The sequence below is a fragment of the Amblyomma mixtum genome, chromosome 3, assembly GCF_055824585.1.
Source record: "Amblyomma mixtum isolate Tamu chromosome 3, ASM5582458v1, whole genome shotgun sequence".
In the NCBI taxonomy this organism is placed as follows: domain Eukaryota; kingdom Metazoa; phylum Arthropoda; class Arachnida; order Ixodida; family Ixodidae; genus Amblyomma; species Amblyomma mixtum.
In genome coordinates, this window is record NC_143014.1 from 252,700,088 (window position 1) to 252,721,820 (window position 21,733).

At 46.5% G+C, this 21,733-nt stretch overlaps 2 pseudogenes; one reads left to right on the forward strand and one right to left on the reverse strand.

The window, feature by feature from the left end:
• Positions 1-4,281: 4,281 nt before the first annotated feature.
• LOC149354375 (uncharacterized) lies at positions 4,282-14,934 on the reverse strand (annotated as a pseudogene).
• On the forward strand, positions 11,124-18,302 carry LOC149354376 (uncharacterized; annotated as a pseudogene).
• Positions 18,303-21,733: the final 3,431 nt, after the last annotated feature.

Below are 21,733 nucleotides of genomic sequence, written 5' to 3' on the forward strand. Positions count from 1 at the left end.
TGCCAACTTCTTGATGACAGATCCCTCTCCTTTCATGGCCTTCATACTGTGCCTGAAGGACAGCACAGACCTTTCTGCAAGCTTTTTTGTCGCTGGGTGATACGGTGCACTGAAAGTTCATCACACACCAATCTGTATGAAGAAGGTTCGAAGCTCTTGTGACGTAAATTGAGGACTATTGTCTGTAGCAGTACGTTCTGTAATGCTGTGACATACAAACATGATGTGCAGTGCATCTGCCACCTCGCATTCTTTTTTTCGCCAGAAGTGCATACAGAGGTCTGAGAAGATTTGCACTGTCTGGAATGAATTTCTCATAATAGTGCACGAGACTGAGAAACGACCTGAGCTCAGAAGTGGACAACGGTGTAAGGGCGTCCATCACTGCCTATATCTTGTCCTCCATCTTGTGTAACCAAGTTCCAGCAGGCTTGTAGGCACAGTAAGTTACGGTGTCTACAAAGAACGAACATTTGTGGAGGTTAGCTGTGAGCCCACACTCTTGCAGTCTTCTAAGCACTTGTACCAAGTTCTTGAGATGTGAATCTTCTGACTCTACAGTGACAGGAGCGTCATCTTGAGTAGCATGACACTTTGGGATTCCTTGTAGGACTTGGTCAATTGTCCTCTGCCACACAGCTGGCACAAGAGAGATGCCAAAAATCATTCTGTTGTACTGATACAGGCCCTACTCTGTGTTGATGGTCAAGAGCGCAGCTTAGACTTAATATCGACTTCATTTGTAGGTAGGCTTGTCTCGGATCTATGAAACCTCTTGTGCTCCAGCTCACTTTGCAAAGATGTCCTCAGTGCAGTGTAAGGGATACTGATCCACCACAAAGTGAGGCTTGATCGTGGTTTTGAAGTCTCTGCATATACGGATAGTTCCATTTGCTTTCACTACTAGCACTATGGGCACGGCATAATCACAGTGGTTCACTTTTGTTAGGATGCCGACTGCTTCCAAACATTCAAGTTTACTGTTCGCTTTCTCCTTCAAACCACATGGCACTTGTCGTGGTCAGCAGAACTTGGGTTGCATACCACTTTGAAGATAAAGTTTTACTTTGATGTGCTTGAGCTTTCCAGTGCTCTCATCAAAGTCATCCGAGAATCTTGTTCAGCTGGTCTGCTCGTTGCCCCAGTTGATTGCCAACATTCAATACACTGCTCAGTTCGAGAAGGTTGAAGCATTTGATCTGGTCTCTTCTGAAAAGAGGAGGTTCTTGAGTACCTATTACACAGAGCTGAACACACGTTGTTGCAACTCCATTGGGGCTGAAGGTTTGAGCTGTCAGTGTCTTCAGATGCACTAAGTTCCCTCCATTTGCAGATGTGAGAGGTATATTTCATGCTTGGTCTTTAGCACCAGAGAATACTTGGATTCAGTGTCCGTCTCCATATCTAATGTGTGCCCTTCAATGTGTGGTTTCAGCCAGATCGGACAGCTTTTGCTTTAGTCGTCATGCGCAAGGAGTTAAAATGCTTCACTATCTTGTTCGATGGCATGCGCATGACTTTTTGAAGGCTGCTTGTTCTTCTTGTAAGTACAGCTTGCCCTTTGTGATGCCTTACTGGTGTCGCTTGATTTGCTTTTACACGCTGTACTGATCTGGCCAACCTTGTTTCACTTGTGACAAACAGCCTCTAAAAACTTGCATTTCACCGCAGGATGCCCCTTGAGGTTTTATCTGTAGCATCTGCAACCTTCCTTCTCAACATGCCCTACACAAGCAGGCGCTTCCTTCTTTTTAATGCAGCAACGTCCTTGATGGTTGAAGTTGGTATGCTACAGCTTTATCTAGCGCATGCTTTGGTGTAACCTTTTCCACTGTTAGCAGTTGCTGCTTAACTTGCGCATAGCAGAGACCACACAAAAATTTGTCCTGCAGTGCCTGGGACCCAAAGTTTCAGAGCTGTGAGGGGTGCCACAGTTCTGCCATACGCTTGTTAGCAGACTCGCCATCTCTTTGAAGTGTCTAGTTGAACCGATGTTGCTGAATAAATTTCAAGTTGCACAGGTGAAAAGTAGTGCCCGAAGTACTTTTTCATGTCTGCCATCCTGGTGACTCAAGGCGAGGAGACGACGAAGGGGTTGTATTAAGATTTGAGGTGGTGCACATGAATACGTCGTGGCGATGGTCCGAAGAAGGTGTCACCGGTTCAGTTATGTAGTTTACAGGGGATTTACGCTCCAAGATACGGTAAGGGCCGATAAGCTGGCGGAATAGAGAGCCAGACTAATGAGCCAGTGGAGAAGTGAACAGGAGGCTTGGCTGGATAGGACGCATGTCTGCAGAGGCTTTGATATTCGGAGGTGATGGAGCAAGCCAGCTGGCAGCACTACTCGGCATGACAGGTGACGTCAGAGAGGGAGGTGTATTCCGAGCTGTCAGGGTTGTAGGGGAGGATGGTGTCTAGAAGACAGGAAGGCTCACACCCATATAAAAGAAAGAAGGGGGAAAGCCGGTCATTGCTTGAGCTACAGTGTTGTATGCTTAAGTGATGAATATAAGGACCTGATCCCAATTAGAGCTCTGAGAGTGAACATACATGGCAAGCATGTCCCCAAGAGTGCGGTTGGATCATTTGGTGAGGCCGTTTGTTTGAGGGTGATAAGCAGTTGCGGTGCAGTGAATTGTGTGACTGGCATCCAAGAGCTCGTGAACAACTTCAGATAAGAAAGCACGCCCGTGATCACTAAAAAGTTTTCATGGAGCACTGTGACGAAGGACAAAGTGATGAAATATGAAGAAGGTGACGTCGCGAGCAGTAGCCGTAGGGAGGGCAGCGGTCTCAGCATACCGAGTGAGGTGGTCCACGTCGACAATAATCCATCGATTTCTGGCGGTCATGAATGGAAGCGGCCCGTAGAAGTTGATGTCCACATGGTCGAAAGGGCGAGCAGAGCACGGGCGTGCACAGAAGCATGCCCCTCGACCAGCCAGAGCACGGGCTGGTCGAGGGGCAAGGAGTCGACTTCCGCTGCTGACAGACAGTACATGAGCGAAGATAATAATGAACAAAGTTATACATTCCGCACCAATAGTAGCACTGGTGGAGTTGCTTGTAGGTTTTCAGCAAGCCTGCGTGAGTGCTCTGAGGATCGGCATGGTGATGTGCACAAATTTCAGGATAAAGCTGTCTTGGAATTACCAAAAGCCACTTTCGGACGTCGAGACGGTAGTTGCAGCGGTAGAGGAGAGCGTCCCGGATCGTAAAATGGGCAGCTTGGCGACGGAGGGCCTGAGGGAAAGAAGTCATAGAGGGCTCAAGAAGGATGTCAAGTAGGGATGAGATCTGTGGATCCTGGCATTGTTCAGAGGGCATGTCCGTGGTAGTGAGCGCTGCGAGTAAGGAGGCAGATATTGTGAAGAGGGCGCAGGAGAGGGTAGCGGCGAGCGTGACAAGGCATCAGCTGCAGAGTGCCTATGGCCGGACCGATAACGCTAATGTCGAATTCTTGAAGGCAAAGGGCCCATCGTCCAAGGCATCCCGAGGGATCTTTGAGTGGGGCCAACCAGCACAGAGTGTGATGGTCAGTGAGGAGGATGAAGGAGCGACCATATAAGTATGGGCAGAAATTCGTTAAAGCCCACATGAGGGCGAGACACTCCTTTTCGGTCACGGTCTCAGCTTTGGTGAGAGCACGGCTGGTGTACGCAATGGCATTCTCAGAAAATGCGGGCTTGTGCTGTGCAAGGACACCACCGAAGCAGATTCTGTTTTGTCGGTGTGCACCTTGATAGGGGCACTGGAGTCATAATGTCGAAGGATAGGGGGTAAAGTTAGAAGACTGAGCGTAGCAAAAGCGTCATCGCAGGCCGTGTCCCACACAGGCAGGTTGGCGGGACCATTTAGGAGTTTAAGGGGTGCAACGATAGAGGCAAAATTAGACCCACGAAGCGGCAAAGTTCTTTTGTGGAAGTCGGTTTATGGAAGTCAGCCACCGCACGGAGTTTGTCAGGATCTAGCAGGACGCTGTCTATAGAGATGAGATGGCTGAGGATCGTCAACTGCCGGCGCCAAAGTGACATTTCTTTAAATTGAGTTGCAGGCCAGCACTTGTGAGGCAGCTGAGTATCTGGTGCAAGCCACTGCAAGGGATGTCCAGGCAATGTATGCAAAAGCTTTGCGTACATTGAGATTATAAGGAAATGAATAGAAGGCTCTGCAGAGCAATTCAAAACACAAGTGGTAATGACAGTGGGCTGGTTAGATGGGCGGATGAGATTAGGAAGTTTGCTGGGATAAGGTGGTTGCAGCTGGCACAAGTCTGGGTTAATCGGAGAGATATAGGAGAGGCCTTTGTCTTGCAGTAGGTGCAGTCAAGCTGATGTTCATGACAATGAGGAGTCTAGCTTCCACTCTTGGTGGGTCTGTTGTAACAGAGGGCCGGGTCAGCGTTGCCAGGTTGTGTGGATGTTGATGGTAGGGCAGGTAGTGGGAGTGGTGGTGGAGTGGGTATGGAAATTGGGAGTGTTGGGTAGAAATAAGCTGTTGCTTTGTTGGCGGGTCGTGGTGGCTGGTCATGTGGTGCAGGTTTCGTGGCGCATTCTTGATGAAACTTTCTTTGTACGTTGAATGCTTGCACCTTTCTACCACATCCTTCAGTAGGGTGTTCACGTAGTCTGCAGGTAAAAGCAACAAAGTGGGTACCATTCAAGTACACGACAGCAGTATTAGATATATCTGTGCAGGTTGGCCTAATCGTCATCAAGTGGCTAAGGTAAATTAAAACATGCATTTGCCTTAACCCAAACACTTGTAAGTCCTCTGATATTGTTGCAAATATGTAAGGCCATGTTATAAGGGTATAATTTCTAAATAAATGCTTTTATAACAGTCATTCCATGCAAAATGTTCCAGATCCCGAAAGCGACCACCTATAATTATGTTTTTAAAAATTGGACTAGTTGGTGATTGTGCACATACTATACCAACGAAATATTCTTCTTGAAAAAATTTTTTTTGCTCACTTCAGCATTCTTTACAGTTTCCAAAAAGAAGCAAAATTTGGTTGGAGTAAAAATTTTAAAATCAAATGCAAACCAAGGTGCAATGCTAAATCTTAATTTTAGAATTTCTCACTTTTGTTATGTCATCTGACTTCATTAATGAAGTGATGCAGGAATTTCCTGCGCTTCCTTGTTTCTGTAAAAAAGGCAAAAAGCATGGTGTTTTATCTATTTTTTACATAAACAATTTTTTTTTGCTTTTCCTGTTGCTGCAGTTTATGCTGCAAATAATTTGAACTTGTTAAGCAAAACGGTTTTAATGAAAATTGCTCCCAAAGCTTGCAAAAGTGACTTATTCAGCTATTGAGATTCATACCTAAATTAAGAATTAAGGCCCTCCAAATAAAAATATGTGAGACTACTCAAATACACACATACTTGGTTGCCTGTAATGTACAAATTTTCATTATTAGTAAACTCTTTCTCGGGAGAAAAAAAATTTCTTGTAATCCACAACTGTCATCAGTACATATTGCCAAACTGTCTTCCCTGCAGAACATGAATTTGCCACCATTTTTCTGTGCAGTAAATGGCTTTAAGTTGGTGCTCCAGAAACTATATTTTACGATAATACATATTTATATGATGAAATGATGAAAGTAAACCATGACTGCCTTGAGGCTGTCGTATTGACCAGAGAGGTTTCAGAGGCAAGGCATTATGCACCATGCTGAGTCATCGTTCTGTAAATACTGCAAATCAAGAAATTATGAGGTACGCAAGAACATTACTCATTGGCACTCTGCGCCAACCATCACATATCTCTTTTAGGGTGAACTGCTGCGCTAACATCATGTTACAGCAACGGTTAATGTCCACATTACATTATCGGTGGTCGTATTAGGCATCTGGTACACTTCACGTGGAATGATCCAGCAATGATGTTACTGGTGTGTTGAGTCGTGCATTGTTTGCTTACTGTGTGTTGGCTCCTCTTTTAGCGGAGTGACAGTGAAGTGGCCCCTTCTTGCTTTTGAGGTTTTCACCTTCCAGCGCTGCTCACCATCCGCCGTCTCCACTTGCCTCCTCGTGGTGTCTTCGTTGAAGTGCATCACAGCCAGCTGAGTCCTGAGCCAAGAGAAGTGATCAAGACATGTGCTTGCATTTCATGTTCTCTTTTTCTTTTTTAAGCAGCACAACAGACGATGCAAGACATAGAAGAAGAGGACAGAAACAGCACTAAATTTACAATTGTTTTTCTTTAGGAAACCAAGCATCAATTTTAATTCAGTACTCGAGCATGCACACCTGCGCATTGTCATCCTAGACACGCTTCTCAATGCTGAAAACACTTAAAGCACACATGGATCGCTATCATGCATTGCTATCCACTATTGAGCAGTTAGATGGCTATGAATGGCCACCTAATGCACCTACTACCTTTGTTTATTATGTGAAATGCAGTGATCATCATGAGTAAACAACACTTTTGTGTCAACCAGAAACAGTGCTCAACTAGGTTTGTCGATTTCTTTTTCAAACAGTTCAAATGTTACTGGAGCCTTGCATTCATACATTGGCCTGTATAGTTTGTTATGGAAGCCTACTAACTTGCCCAGCCTGCCATTCTATTCCGCATGTCAGAGCTGATGTACCTTGCTTGCATCCCTTCTTCCGAGAAGGCATTAGCCTTGGGAGCAAACTGGTTCAGCAGGCTGTGGAATGACTCCAACAAAAATATCTGGTCATCCGGGGACAGCTGACGAATGTCACGCAGCAGTGAAAGGGGGGGGGGGCGACAATTTTTTTCAGCGCCTGGAATTGCTTTGAATCTGGAAGGAATGGACAAGCCAAATCAGCATTTCATTACTTCAGCCTAGAATGCACCATTGACTAAGCATTCAAGAAACGGCATTCAACAGCAGCTCTTACTTGGTCTCATCCACTCTCGGTTTTCAAGTGGACCATGAATGCATTCTTTGTACAGCCCCTCGTGGCCAGCGTGCTGGTTGCAGACGTGGTTGAGCAGGCTCATCCACATGCTGACCACCAAGTCCCTGTTCCCCGTTCCCATAGTGGCCACCCAGTACAGGTGGTTGATGATGCCATCAATTCACCCTTCGATGGTTCTGTGCTTCCGACTGGAGGCCCACAGCTTTTTCTTGAGACCTAGAACAAGTTGAAGAATGTCAGGTTTGCAAAGCCTCACAAAGCCCTCTCATAGTAATACCATAATAGGGTGTTAATTACTTACCTTTGGCAACATGCCACACTTCAAACCAGTGTTTTATTCCTGGCTTTTCCACTCTGCAGAATCGCCTGACACCAGGGTGCCGGTGTGAAGATGGATAGCAAGAACAGGCAAGGCACTGTGACTGCTCAGAAAGGAATTCTCTGGCAGGACCTGCTGAACATCACAGCAGCTAAACAGAAGAGGTTGTCTTTGCATAAATAGTAAATTGTGGAGTTAACGTCGCGGACTGACACATAGGCTATGGGGATGTCGCAAGGAGGTGCTCCCGTTTAACTTAAGCCTTCACTAACGTGAGTTGATACTGCACAACAAACAGATGTTTGTGTGTTTTGCCTCCATCAGAATATGGCCACCGTGGCCAGGATCGAACCCAGAACATTGGCATTAGTAGCTGAATGCCAAAGGCATTGAGCCACTGCAGCATGTTGAGGGTGTGCTCAGTGTGAAGGTGTTTTTAACTAGAGCTATGTTTCTGATTCTGGCATTATGCACTGAGTATACCACAACTACAATGAAATGGCTAACAAAACTAAAATAGTAAAAATAAGTGATCGCCATGCCAGAAACTTAGTACTGAAATCAGCTTATAATAACAGTTTACTAGCAGATATCAGCATAGTCTGAATGCAGTTCTTTTAGATGTGACACGCACAGTAGGACAGAACATGCCGCGCTTTCACAATGCATGTTTCGCCCAAGCTCCAAGTGGCTTTTTGTGTCATGGCTAGGTATAGTAGCCTCGAGTGTTACCTGTTGTTAGTGAACAGATGGCGATGCCTGCATTTTCAAGCCCCTCTAGGCAATTCCGCAGCCCCTCTTCATTTCCATGCTGTTCGGCACTGCTTCAGACTACAAACGGAACAAGTAATTACACTATGAAGCTTCTTGCAGCCGTTCCTTTCATTCACTACAGTCATCAGCCTAGCCATGTCCACTTCAGGAAAGTGGCCTCTACTGTATCCATCCAGTCAGTTCTGCCCTGCGCAAATTTTCTAATTTCATCCGCCCATCCCTGTTGCCCCCTGCTACATTCGCCTTCCTCCGGAACGCTTTCCATTATCGTAAAGGAGTGCCACTTGTGTCTACACTGCATGTCCTGCCCATGCCCATTCTCCCTTCAAGATTTTACCTTACTCTTATGGGATATCAGTAACGTGCTTTTCATAACTTGAGCGAGCCTTCCAAGTGCACTACAGCTACATCTTATTCCCTCGATAACTTCTTTCTTGTAGTCCTTATCGGCAATCACTTTTTGGCCGAGACCGAGACAGCACACTTTCTACTTTCAATACCACACTACTTGTAGTAAACTGTTATTCCTTGCGGAAGCTATTGAACATTGCCTTTGATTTTTTCACATTAATTTTTAGACCCACCCTCCTGCTTTGCCTGTCCACGTCTTCTAGCGTGCACTACAATTCCTCCCCTCAGTTACTTGCAGAGAAACATCATCTGCAAATCAAAGATTGCTGAGGCTGTCTTCACTAACTTTTATCCTTCCCAATTCAACCCTCTGGGCTCTGTATAAGCAATGTAAATAAAGTCAGTTTTATATTATTATTATTTACGCCACAAGATTCCTGCTTGCAAGGCAGATGCTCTATCCTTATGGCAATGCTGCGCAATTATTGCATTATGCATTTTATTTGTAGATGATAAGAACACACCTCTTTCACCAAAACCTGCTCAGAGCAGATAATTTTGCCGACTCGAACGGCCAACCAGGCTGTAGGTCAGGTACTTGACGCTGTGACCTGGCGAGTCGCAGCGACCGTCACCAGCCAGGTCAAGCTGCGCCCCTTTCAGCTCAATTGCCAGCATAGCCTGCTGCTCCTGAAAAAGCTGCAGGCAAGACAACAATCATTCTTCATTATCCTTCAATTATTAGGCAGGTTACTTGCTAGAAATGTATGGTAGCTATGCTTTCTATCTTAAGAAATTCGCTACAAATGGCAGCTGCAAGAAGTGGTGTAAATATTTGTTTGCTTAAATAAATACGAACTTATGAATCTCAAAATTCCTTAAAGAGAACAAGGTTTTGGATCGTCATAACAATGACAAAGGCACTGTAGGAATGCAAAAAATCTCTGCCTCTCCCATAACTGAGAGTAGAGTAAGCATGAAATGTTTACGTTCATAACACATTGGTTGTAGATGGTACTAGTCAAAGTCTTGAAATGGGTCTAGTGTTCAACACACCACACATACTGTGCACTGGCCCATGTGGACGCAATCGTTTCCTGTGAGTGTCTGGGGAATCTCTTCCGCCCTGCCTTGTCAGCTGTATCTGGTTTCTGTCAGGCTCCATTGCTCGGCTTAAGCAGCTGTGATGGTGGCGGCATTGAAATGCAGGACGACGCAGAAGCGTACGCTGACACGATGAGACGCAGGCCTGACAAGAATATATATGCAGCACGTTCGAATACTCCGCGAGCGTGTATATACATCTGCCTGCCAAAGGGGAAAACATCATGAGCTGAAGGCGCAGCGGCCGGTCTTTTACATGCGTGAGTGTGGGACAGCGCAGAAGCAGTTTTTCCGCCCAAAGCCCTTCTCACCGTGGAGCTCCCCTCATGCTCTAAGCGGCCCTCTCTCAAAGCCCCTAACAGATCACGTATGAGTCTCGTTAAATCTCGTGCGGTGCCCGGATGCTCTCGTTTCAGCTCCTGGATGTGTGGAATTCAGTGCCTGGATGAGTGGAATTCAGTGCCCGGATGTTGGCTCTCACTCTCGGCGTGACGTCACCACACTGCCGACAATGGGAGCTAAAAACATTTCATGCTTAAAAATATTGTGCAATGTCGGAACCATACAAGTGCAAGCTTATGTTCACAGTGCTAAAACACATTTTCTGATGCAGATAGTGGTCCGCCTTACTGAGTTTAAATGCATAGTGGAACCTGGATATGTGAGAGCTCACTTGGTGCTGTACCTAATAGAGCCCTGCATTTACAGAATCTTAGTATTAACTGCTTCAATGTAGTAATGTACACAATTTTGAAAAGTAAAATTGTACCATGTTAATTCCTGCTTGGCAACAAACACATTAAGATTTGCTGAAGAAAGGCCTACAGTATTGCAGAGTGATCCACCATTTTTCCTGTGTTGCCTTTCCCTGATGAAACTGGTTACAGCTGCAGTGTTTATGAAGCTGTTCAGGGCATGCTGATACGAAAGCATGCAGCCATACCTCATTTATGGCAGGCAGCAAGTAGCCACGCTGGTAATTGTAAAAGGTGCGCTCGCTGATGGTCTGGATGTTGATGGACTTGAAGCAGCGCAATGCTGCAGCCTCTAGGCAGCCTATTATTGACTTTGCAAAATGAAAAGGTGGCTCTATTATTGCCTTACTCTGTTTTCACGGCAATGCAAAATGAATATCGCCGGAATACAAAAACTCATGGTGACTTGCGCACTGTATAGATGTTTAACAATACAGCAAAAAAATGCGAGGACGCGGCCAAGCTCATAAACATCTGCAAACCGTAAGTATATAGTAAAGTCCTGCTAGTAGTTTTCATAACGCAGTACACAACTGTGATCACTGAAATGTCAACATAATTAGTGCAGTCATCCGCATTGGATAAAACACAATTATACTTTATTGAGAAAACAGGTTCCTGGTATCTTCAGGTTTCTGTCAGGCTCATGCTCTGATGATTAGGCTTCACCTGCTACTGAAAAAGTAAGAGATATCTTATCTAAATGCATTGCCTAGTATTTTACTTCACAGCACACCTCAACACACATATGTAGATTAATTAGGCGGAAAGGAAAGGCAAAGTAACTGTCGCATTCTCAGTTGACAGCCCAAGCACAATGTGAGGAAGTTTGAAGGGAGAGAAAGAAGGGTGCCGCAGTGGAGGGCTGCAGATTAATTTCGACCACCTGGAGATCTTTAACGGGTGTTTTGTGCACTTTACCTACACCAAAATGCAGCCACTGGCGCCAGTATTTAACACCGTGTCCTCACGCTTGGCAGCCAAACAGTGTAAGCACAGATCTGCCACAAAGAGTACTTGAGCACATGCTTATGTATGCACTATAATGATACATTTCACAAACCTGCCAAAACTTGTTTCAAATGATGGCATGTATGTTGTGTCACACTCTGCAGCTGGTTCCTCCTCATCTTCCACCCATTCCAGACTGCCCTCTGCTGCCTCAAGTGGCGTTGAAGCACCCTGTGCCCTAAAGCTTGGCGGTATGGGAGACAGCGGTGCTGGCAGGTCGGTCTGGATCCGGGCCGGAACCAAAACCTTCATGGTCAGTGTCACCTGCATAGCTGTCAGAATTTTCAGCATTTATTACCATATCCAGATATGCAATTCTAAGAACTGCTCACCTCTTTTTCACTGTCCGTACTTACCGAAAGACCGGTGCTGCAGTGTGCAGTTGGGTGCTTCTGTCCGTGTCGCCACGGTATGCCTTTCAGCAGAGCATGTGCACATCAGAACTGGCTCCTAGAAAGAGGCAGATGCACTGATCTAAAAGCTGTGAGCTTATGGCCTACTGAACTGTTTTGGATTAATGAGGGAGAACAACATATAGCAATGCTGCTACCATTACCTTTCATATGAAAGCTTACAGAGCAAAAAAAAGGCTCCCATACGTAATCCTTACAACTGACATTCTTACTAGCTGAGAACAAGCATAGCCTTGAGTTTTGAACATGCCACAGCAAACATTATTGAATATACTCTCATCACTTCACAGCGTATGTCAGCCATGCATGTGCAGGAAAGCAGGGGACTGCTATCACATATGGACAATTTGAATGGTTTGCCTGATGGGGTCCATACCAGTGGGACTACACTGCATTTACCTCATGCCATGAAACAACTGTCAGCAGCACATAGGCAATGAAAAGGTATTTATTTCTTGTGCATGAAGCGCATAATGTGTAAGGATGCTAAAAAATGGAACTGTGATGCATCAAGCAACAAATTAAAGAAGTTCTACCAGCTGAGACACAACTCAAATCACATGGCAACCAATGTATGTTGCTACTTACTGCTGTTTGTACCTGGCTAGCAGATGCACTGGAAGCTTCACTGCTTTCTGCTGCAGACTGGTCTGGTCGGGTGCTGTAAGTAAAATGGCAACTCATTTACAGCACCATATATCAAAGTGGTTCATTCATATACTCTCTATATGCACATATTTAGCAAAGCTAGGCTACTCGATCTCTGTCACGTAGTCAAAAAGTTGCAAACTAGGATGAAATTGACAACACAGTAGACCAAAAATATCAGAAAGAGAGGTGGACCAACACCAAATCATGCAAGAAAAAAATTCTCCCCTTGTGTAATGTTTTATTCCTGTTAAGGCGCGGTCACACTAGGCCGACGGGACCCCGATGCCGACGCGACGCCGACTATCGGCAGACGTGTCTTGGGCAGATCGTTGGCCGAGCGAAAACATTCGCCGACCAAAAGCGAATACCGAGCTCAGAGCGCGAAGTGCAATCATTATGTAGACAAATAATGCACGCGCAGCAACATTCATCAAGCCATATGGCCACTTGGCCGACGCGCCGCACCGATCGTCGCTTGCGAACTGCCGCCCCACTGCAAGCAGGGACACATGGAACGGTGAGCATCGCTGCGCTGCTCTAACCAAGCTCCGCCCACAACGGGTGTCGCACTTCGCCACCGTGCAGCAGTGCCTGAGCGCTGCTTGGGATGGTGTACAAATATAACAAGATAAAGACTGCTTGAGCAGCAACAAAGCATGCCTGTTTATGTTTCGAGCTTTCGGCAACGGCATCGCTCGCGGGCACTCCGGGCGACGAGCTCTGCTGCTGCCTGCTTGCCGTGATCGTCGCTAGGCCTATAGCCTCTTTCGCATCGAAGCTGCAGCGGGGCGGCACTTCGGAAAGTCGCCTGCGCTATAATAAAAGGCCTTCTCTACACATCGCTTTACTGTCAACGGCATCATCTCACAATAAAATAATAGTATGCTAAATTTCCACAACGCCTTCAGCAGCAAAGAGAGAGGGCGCAAGGCAAGCTGGACCCCAACGTAGGGCCAGCGGCAGCTGCGAGGTGGTTGTGGCAAGAAGTTTTCTCGTATCACAGTCGTTACCTTTGCCAGCAGCTCAGTATTGGTCAGAGAGAGAGAAAAAAACTTTATTTACACAGGAATTCGGGGCACGCCCCAGGGTCCCCGCACGACCCCACTGCACTCAAGTGTTTATGTTCCTGAGGTCCATAACACTGGCAGCACGGCCGGTGGCGATGGTCTGCACGGCCGGGCCCTCCGAGCGCAGCAGGGTCTCCCAGTCCTCCCAGGTCTTGAGGTTCTCTAGGTCCCGCGGGGTAGGGTCCGCCGGGCAGAGGGAAAGGATGTGGAGGGAAGAAGCGTATTGGTCAGCGATCCTCAGAAATGACACATTTTTCATATTTCTTATCCCAGGGTTTATTATTTACGTCAAGAACACATTTTAGCTCGTTTTTATGACGCCAGCAGACGGGATCCAAGCTGGCCGGCCGGCCGGCATGCTCGGCGTACTTCACGTTCGCACAAGAAAATACAAAATATGCCATGATACCAGAGAGGATGCTTCCTAGATTAGAGCAACAGCAATGTGCCTGTGCAAAAGTTGATCTTTCGGCAAGGACACCGCCTGCGGCAACGCCAGGCGACGAACTGCGCGCTGGTCCCAGGCTGCTCTAGTCGTCGCTAGGCCTAGCTGGTTTCGCACCGAAGCCACAGTTGACGGCGCTTTGGAAGTCGCCTGTGCTATAATAAAAGGCCTACTATTCACATCGCTTTACTGTGAACTCGTCCCATAATAAAAGATATGTTCGATTTCCACGAACGGAGCTAGCAGACGAGCTGCATGCACGAAGCAGCAGCGTCGAGCTGTCGGGATAGGACAACGTCGGCGTGAGGTCGGGGCTGTTGTCGGCAGAGTGTGACACACGGGTCGGCCGACGGCTGCTATGTCGCCGACGCGACGGCGATGCGCTCGTCGGGCGACGATCGGCGCTCGGTCGGCGTCTGTGCAGTGTGACGCGCCGACAGCACGAAAATCGCTGCCGCCGACCATCGTCAGATTGAAATCGGCCAATCGTCGGCCTAGTGCGAACGCGCCTTTATGAATAACACGCATGGATCATGAAAATAACGATGCAGTGCGTTGCACCTCAATTTTTGCATAACGTTTGCAGTGAATAAAATATTTGTTAGTTAATTTGCTACTGAAAATTCAGTTGCATAGATGCAATAGGTACAGTTGACAAAAGTTTGTGGGATGCGGATTTGTGGAAAAAAAAAATTATTTCTGCGCTGCCTCAGCAGACAGGCAGATTGTATTTTTGTAGCAGATGGAGCACGCATGTCTCCTCATGTGCCTATGCATTTCCGTGATCTGCTATGCTTTACCTCCATGCAATAAATTTTTTTTTCACGAATCTGCATCCAGCAAACTTTTTTCAATGACTGTGCAGACATTCGCAGACCCTGTCGAGTGCTCTAGCGGCTTGCTGTGTTGTGCGTTTTTGACAATTACAAACGCACAACAGCGGGCTCAATGTTTTTAATTGTTATACCACAAGGCATACTTTTAACCACGCATCATTATGCAGTGATGTACTGGTCCGAGCAACCTGCACCGTACGTGGTGTGCGAAGTGTCACATTTGTGCACAGGATTGCTTACCTTTCTGCTTGGCAGAAACAGTGTGGGCAGGGCTGTCAGCTTCAGCCTGAGCTTCATCAATCCCACACCTGACCACCATATGAGCTCGGGGTTGTAGTTATAGTCAGGCGTAAAATGATGGCCACAGACGCGGAGGTGCTGGCGTTTCTCCGAATGCAGCAATCCGATGCGCTGAAGCCAGACAGCTCGCTCACTTCCATCTTTCGGCAGACAGTGCCGAAGGGCAACATCTTGCCAGTCCCTGGCTTTGCAACCAACGACATAGCACAGCCGATCCATTTTGGTTGCGCATACGACGGAGGTAACGACAGAAATCAGTACCGTGGTGACTGCGAATCGCACCTAGGTTCTCGATTCAATTCGACGGCAGTGCCGGCAGAGTGACACAAGCGGTACGAGCAGACGACAGCATTGTAAACCGGAAGTGCAGTACTAATTTCTGACACCGAACACACAATAACCGCGTAAACATGCATATAAACGACAGCTCTCCTTGCTGAAAGGCAAAATGTTTCCAAAAGAGTAAGAATGTGAAGTATCTAGAGCTTTTAGATTGTTAAATGCGTGATTTCACGTTGGCACGGCGAACCAATGATAGCCCTACGCTGGTGACGTAACGAGCACTAATATGACGATGGGTGCGTTCCAATTCTCTAGACGTCCGACAAGACGTCTAGTGTGACGTCTAGGAAGCCGTCTACATGTCTAGATATTGGAACGTGTCTACTTCACGCGCCACCTTGCGGCATATAAACTGAACTAACATTTGGGAATAGTTGCACTCCTATGTTCTTAAAAATTCTTAATAAAACAAGTTAAAAATGCGCTGTTAGTAGTTTGCTAGTTCTTATTTTATTTTATTTTTCTGCAATAATGGTGCGTTCATCGCTACCGCTTCAGCAGACGATCTCACCCGCACGATTTCCTCTCGCTCGATTCACAAATATAATCGTAGGTCCACAAAGACGGCTTTATTTTCCACCAGTTCCTATAAAAATCAACTTAACGGAATGACTGACACTTGAAAGATGGTGCGTCTCCGGGCTCCAGTGCCCGCCAAGAGCACGGCTCACTCAGCTCTGACTGCACCAGCTGCTCCGCCATCTTTAGACAGGAAGTTAGCCTGCATCGATGTGGACTTCGGCGAAGCAGTCTTCTTGGACGGCTTCGTGAAAATTGGAACGAGTCTCAAAATGGCCGCTGTCCGGCAAGACGTCTAAGTAGACGTCTACTTGGGAGTATTGGAACGCACCCGTAATGAGCTCGGATTCGGGCGGAAGTTCACCACCGCTGGTTTCTGCGAGCCTCGCAAGCGGTGGTTTTTGAAAATGTATTGTAAATTATCTACTCATTTTTTATGTATTGTACGCGGCATGAATGCTCAGTGGCCTGTGCTCTACATAATGCAAGTATTTTTTTGCCAACCTCAGATACCCCTTTCTGGGACCTTTTAACTGTGACTACATTATTGCAAATTTTTTTTCATTACCAGGCTCCCCTCTTAAGGGTCTTGGTGTAACATTTGCAATTGTTATGGTTTTATTTCATTTGTGTTTGACATATGTCATGCTTGTTTCTTTTAGTTATTGTGTACATAGATTTTTGGAAATTATTTACTTTTAGAGGGCATGCAGGGATACACCCACAATATACTGCACATTGGTTAATGTCTCCTGTACTACTCTTCTCAATCTCGGTGGCAAAAGTAACTATCCGACGCTCCAAGCTCCTTATCGTGTCACATTGCATACAGGCACCACCTGACGATGCAGTTCTGGAGCCGAGACCGGAGCAGTGCACCTAGTTTCAACCTCGCCACGGCACCACTCGTGCGAGCGCTGTCTACGATTCCACTCCTCACTGTAAGAAATCTGTAAAACTGAAGTTCTTTTTACATAAAATTTCGGCTGTTATAGAAAGAATGTCTGAGCAGCTAAAGAGGAAGTGCCGGTAATTTGGCTCTGCGCTAGAGAAATAATGGTTTTAAAATGCATGCAACTCAGTATAGCTCAGTCTACATATTTAAAAAGTTATAAAGTGAAGATAATCAATCTTTTTCACTGATGATTGAGTATTCTATTCTCTGCTTTCAGTTTTGCTGCGGCCCAGAATTCTCAAGACAGCTAAAGTTAACAGAGCAGAATGCAGAGATTTGAAAGCGTTTTGCAAGAAATTAAGAAAATCAAGCACCAAACTGATATGGATGGATCGGAAGCCCAGCAGGCACACCTACGCGACATCTAGAATTTCATGAAAGGAACCGGTTCAAGTTTGTTCAGCGCCAACATTTTTTAGAAGAAGCTGCTTTTCCTGGTGACAAAGCGGATGCACTAATCTGACTGCAATGCCCAGTAATTAGTGGGTCTATCATCCGTCACTCAAGCCGCCGTGGTGGCTCAGCGGTTATGGTGCTCGGCTGCTGACCCGAAAGACGCGGATTCGATCCCGGCCGCGGCGGCTAGAATTTATTTGGAGGAGAAATTCTAGAGGCCCATGTACTGTGCGATGTCAGTGCACGTTAAAGAACCCCAGGTGGTCGAAATTTCCGGAGCCCTCCACTACGGCGTCTCTCATAGCCTTAGTCGGTTTGGGACGTTAAACCCCATAAACCAAACCATAAACCAACCATCCGTCACTCAAGAAAAACGAAAAGAACTCACAAGCGCAATGCTATTGACATTGAGTGCGATTCAGACGCGGACCGTGTTGTGTCGTCACAAAGTAGCACTGGAAGCGCACGTGGAGGAGGTCCCACCAAAAGGTCACGAAGGTCAGCAAAGTCTCCTGCAGCCGACACATTGGTCCAGTCCTGGGATGAAATGCAACACTCGAAGGAGACGTTGGAGATGTTGCAGAAGGCCGGGAAGGTCAGCTGCACTGACCTATCGTACGAGTCGTCTGACAGCCTCGCGTGTTTTGGCAAAGTGGTCTCACCAATGGAAAGGGGAAAATATGTTATCGTGAAAAGTGAGGCCACTTTGCTGAACTACTCCACATCACTGGAAGCACCTTTGAGTGACATCGTGGAGAAGGTACCTGAGGAGTGCAGTGTGGATGCGTCCCAGGTGACAGTGATTTTCAACGGCCGGCCAGTTAGACCAGCAGACACCCCAGAGAGCCTTCATTTGGCAGCAGCGGACATTTTAGAATGTGTCGTCACGAAGTACATAGAAGCAGGCAGAAGGAAGAACACAATATGCATCAAGTTTCAGTGCTCCAACAAGCAGAAGAACGAAAACATATAAGTCAGTTTCATGGAACCACTAAGGGTACGAGCCATGCTGCTTGGTAAGAAACTGGGCCTTCATATCTCCGAGCTCAAATCCAAGTTTGACGATGAGTGTGTGGAACTAAAAAGCACACGAAAAGAGCTCGGAATCGAGGACAATGGTTGTGTTAGTGTCTGCATTTGGTCACAGATGTAAATATTCACTGAGGATGGCTATTATCGCTGTTTCCATTAAGGGGGGAGTTGGGTCTTGAAAAATATTGTTTGTTGGTGGGGTCACAGTTATGATATCTAAATATTCTAGGTATGTGGTTTAGTTTCATGTACAGAGTTTCCCTCAGAGTTTTCCTTGAGTTTTTTTCGGAGCTGTTTATGAGGGGGGGGGGGGGTGAGGGCATAGTGCTTGCTTGGGTGTATGTTATGTGTTCTATTGACACAGGGGAGTGCAGTGATTGTGGGGTTGTCTTCCTGCCTATCATGGTGGTTTAGTTGTGGGTTTTTCAGGTTGCCAGTTCAAAAATGCAAATGAAAGTTTGTATTCCTGTATCTGAGGTACTGGCTTCTGTGCTGTATGGCACAAGTTCTGTAATGGGCAGGATGTTAGTTTCACCCTTGTTGCGTTCCTCGGTGTCAGTGGAAACCAGTGGCATGCATTTTGGCAAATTCTCTATGGCGAACTTTCTTTGAAGTTCTTCGCAAAGAGCCTGCATAACAACAGTATAAGTGTTCAAGGAGTTGTTTTACATAAACTCCTTTGTTATATTTGTGATTGGCATGAAAAAAATAAATGTTGCCTGATGATTTCTGAAAGGGTCCCTGAAAAGGTGGCCATGTAGGCAAAGAGAAGTCGTAATACTGATAGACATTAAACGATCTATCGTCCTACCGCAAAAATTTTTGATGTATCTTGTGTGGAACCAGAGATAATGGCTATTAAAAATGACCACCAGCCTTTTCGCTCACAGCTCGTACACCGGAGTGAACCATAAAAAAATAAAGATTACTGGCCGGGACCATTCTCTACCCACAAATACGTCATCGACGAGATCGGTTTGTTTACTTCCAGTTGACGCGCGCTTTCGCTCACTCGCTTTCCTGCTGTGTGCTGTGTTCACCTGTGTCTTGCAACTCTCGCTGCAGCTTCTCTTGAACTATGGACCCTGAGCTGAAGGAACGACTTTTGCGGATGAGTGCTGAATTGGGGTTTCAGCCTTATAAGGACACGCCGTTCAGAAATCTGGCGCTGAATCCTGACGACGACAGCAGCAACTCGTCAGCGGGCTCGCCAGGCTCTCCCGACGACAGCGAGGGCAAAGGTGCTCAGTGGTAAGTAGTAGCAGTGCATTTGCATAAATAAAAGAAAGGAAAACAAAACAAAAAGGTAGTGTTTGGAGGGGCAATTGCTTTTTATGCGCCTGAGCTGTGTCCGGCAGAAATGAGGCATAGAGATGTGATAGGTAGGTAGATAGGTAGGGTAGGTAGGAGCGATAGCGAGAAAGGATAACGAATCGATAATAATGGCTACAAGTCGTGTATGTACAACTGCTACAACAGTGTATGTACAACGGTGTAGCAGGATAGCGCATGCCCTGTGTCAGTGTGTACGTCTTGCTGTAGTGCTATTGCCTTTTCAGTGTATGTCCATACATGATGGCTAGCATAAGTTTTTGCCTTCCCGAGGGACGTCGCAAATGACTGCAGAACCAATCGAATGTGCGTTTACGTTAGCATTATTTGCAGCTGTCACTTCTACTGCATGTTTCGCAGATTTTCTAAATCCAAGGATGACGCAGGGGCAGTTGCGACTCCTGCCAAGAAATGGACTCGCCGGTCGAGCGAGTCTGTTGTCGCAACGTGCCAGCCATCGTCGCAGTGAATGCCGAAGGCTGCATCACCCACCACCCGGATTTCGAAAGCATTTGCTGTCTGCCGCAGGTGCTCCGGGTGGTATACTGGGAGATGCGGGAGGACGGGGTCGACGTTGAAGGGGACGAAGAGGTGCACAGGTAAGCCAGAAGTGTCATGCGTCTGAAATGCAGTAATGCTTCCCCATAATCCGTGACTTTTTCGGAGCATATTGGTACACCGCCTACCGAATGTTTACTCGGTGGGTCTGGCAAACTCTCGGGAGGGGAAACTGGGTTATTCTACCTGTGTGCATCGTCACCCGCATCCGGCGCGAGTTTCCTTCAGAGAACTACGTGGACTTTCATTACCCTGCCTTCTAAATGCAGGTAATGTTCTATTAATGGTGGTACGGTAATGGTCGTACGTGCACAATTATGGTCAGTTGTATATTAAATCACATTTATTGCTTAGTGTTGCCATCTGCTTATGTTTGTCATCAACTTTTTGATACTGTTGGCATGGCTTTAGCGTGGCTTCAGGATAAAAGCATGTGTGCAGGGCCAGCAGACGTGTGCGTGCCCCTTTTATGTTTTTCCAGCTTCCTAAATAAGGCCACTATGTGCACGAAGTAAAACTTGTGCTTGCTTAAGTGACATTAAATGAAAATTTTAATTTCAAGAATGAGCAGTTGGCAGCAGCAACTCTGTTGCCAGCTTTGTGAGTAGAAAAAAAGATTTACTGCAATTGACAAGTCATCCTTTTTATTGCATAAGCACACACTCGGTGTTTTCTTCTTTTTTTCATCTCTCCCCAATCCCCCAGTGCCCTCATCCTTTGTGCATGAGGGTTTCTACAGGTTCTTTACTACTAAGTTTTGAATGGTCACGAGTAACTAACTGACAGCTTGAACTTTTACTTTTTAATGCAGACAATGCATTCGCTGCCTAAATATGCCAACACAAGGCTTTAAAGAGAGGTGATGTGAGCCAAGTTTGTGCTGGGCAGCGTAACAGTCTAGTGCCGTCACATTCCCCCGTATTTTGTTTGATGCCGAGCTTAGCCTCAGGCTTGACTGTACGGCCCACACGAGCCACAATGGTTTCAGCAAGCACCAATGTCAGTATGTCCTGTTTTGGAGGCATGCTGGTCTCGTAAGGGTCTTCAGCTGAAAGTGCAATTGTTCCTGCCTGCGGTGTGTGGGTGCTTAGTTATGCTGTAGCCAGCGGGATCATAGTTTCATTTCTCCTTAATAAGCATTGATTTGTCTGGAGCCACCCTCTGAGGTGGGTGGCTGTCCAACACCCTGGCTGAGATCCACTTTTGTGGTCTTTCCCACACACACACACATACTCATGGTCCCTATGCCCACAGTGGGCACAGGCCTGGCAGTTTTATCAGAGTACCGTATTTTCCGGTGTATAAGACGTGGCTTTTTCTCAAAATTCTTGCTGGTGCGCCCTATACAAGGGTGCGTCTTATATGCGAATTTTTCGTTTTCTTTTGCGAGTTCAGAAATTACTCAGGTTAGTGTTCAAGCTTCTTTCACCGAAAAATATCACTACCAATCACGCCATTGTAGCACGGTTAAATGATACTACTTCAGTACGGGGGCCGCCATGCACAACTTTTTTAGGTGCACTTTATCATGAAACGGTGGGGATGATGACTTCCAGAATCGCAAACACGCGGTCGTTTCGGAGGCGCAAGCAAAAGTAATGGGAAATTTCAAAAGATGGCGACAGTCGCGCTTCTCGCCATTGTCAAGACAAGCCAAGCCGG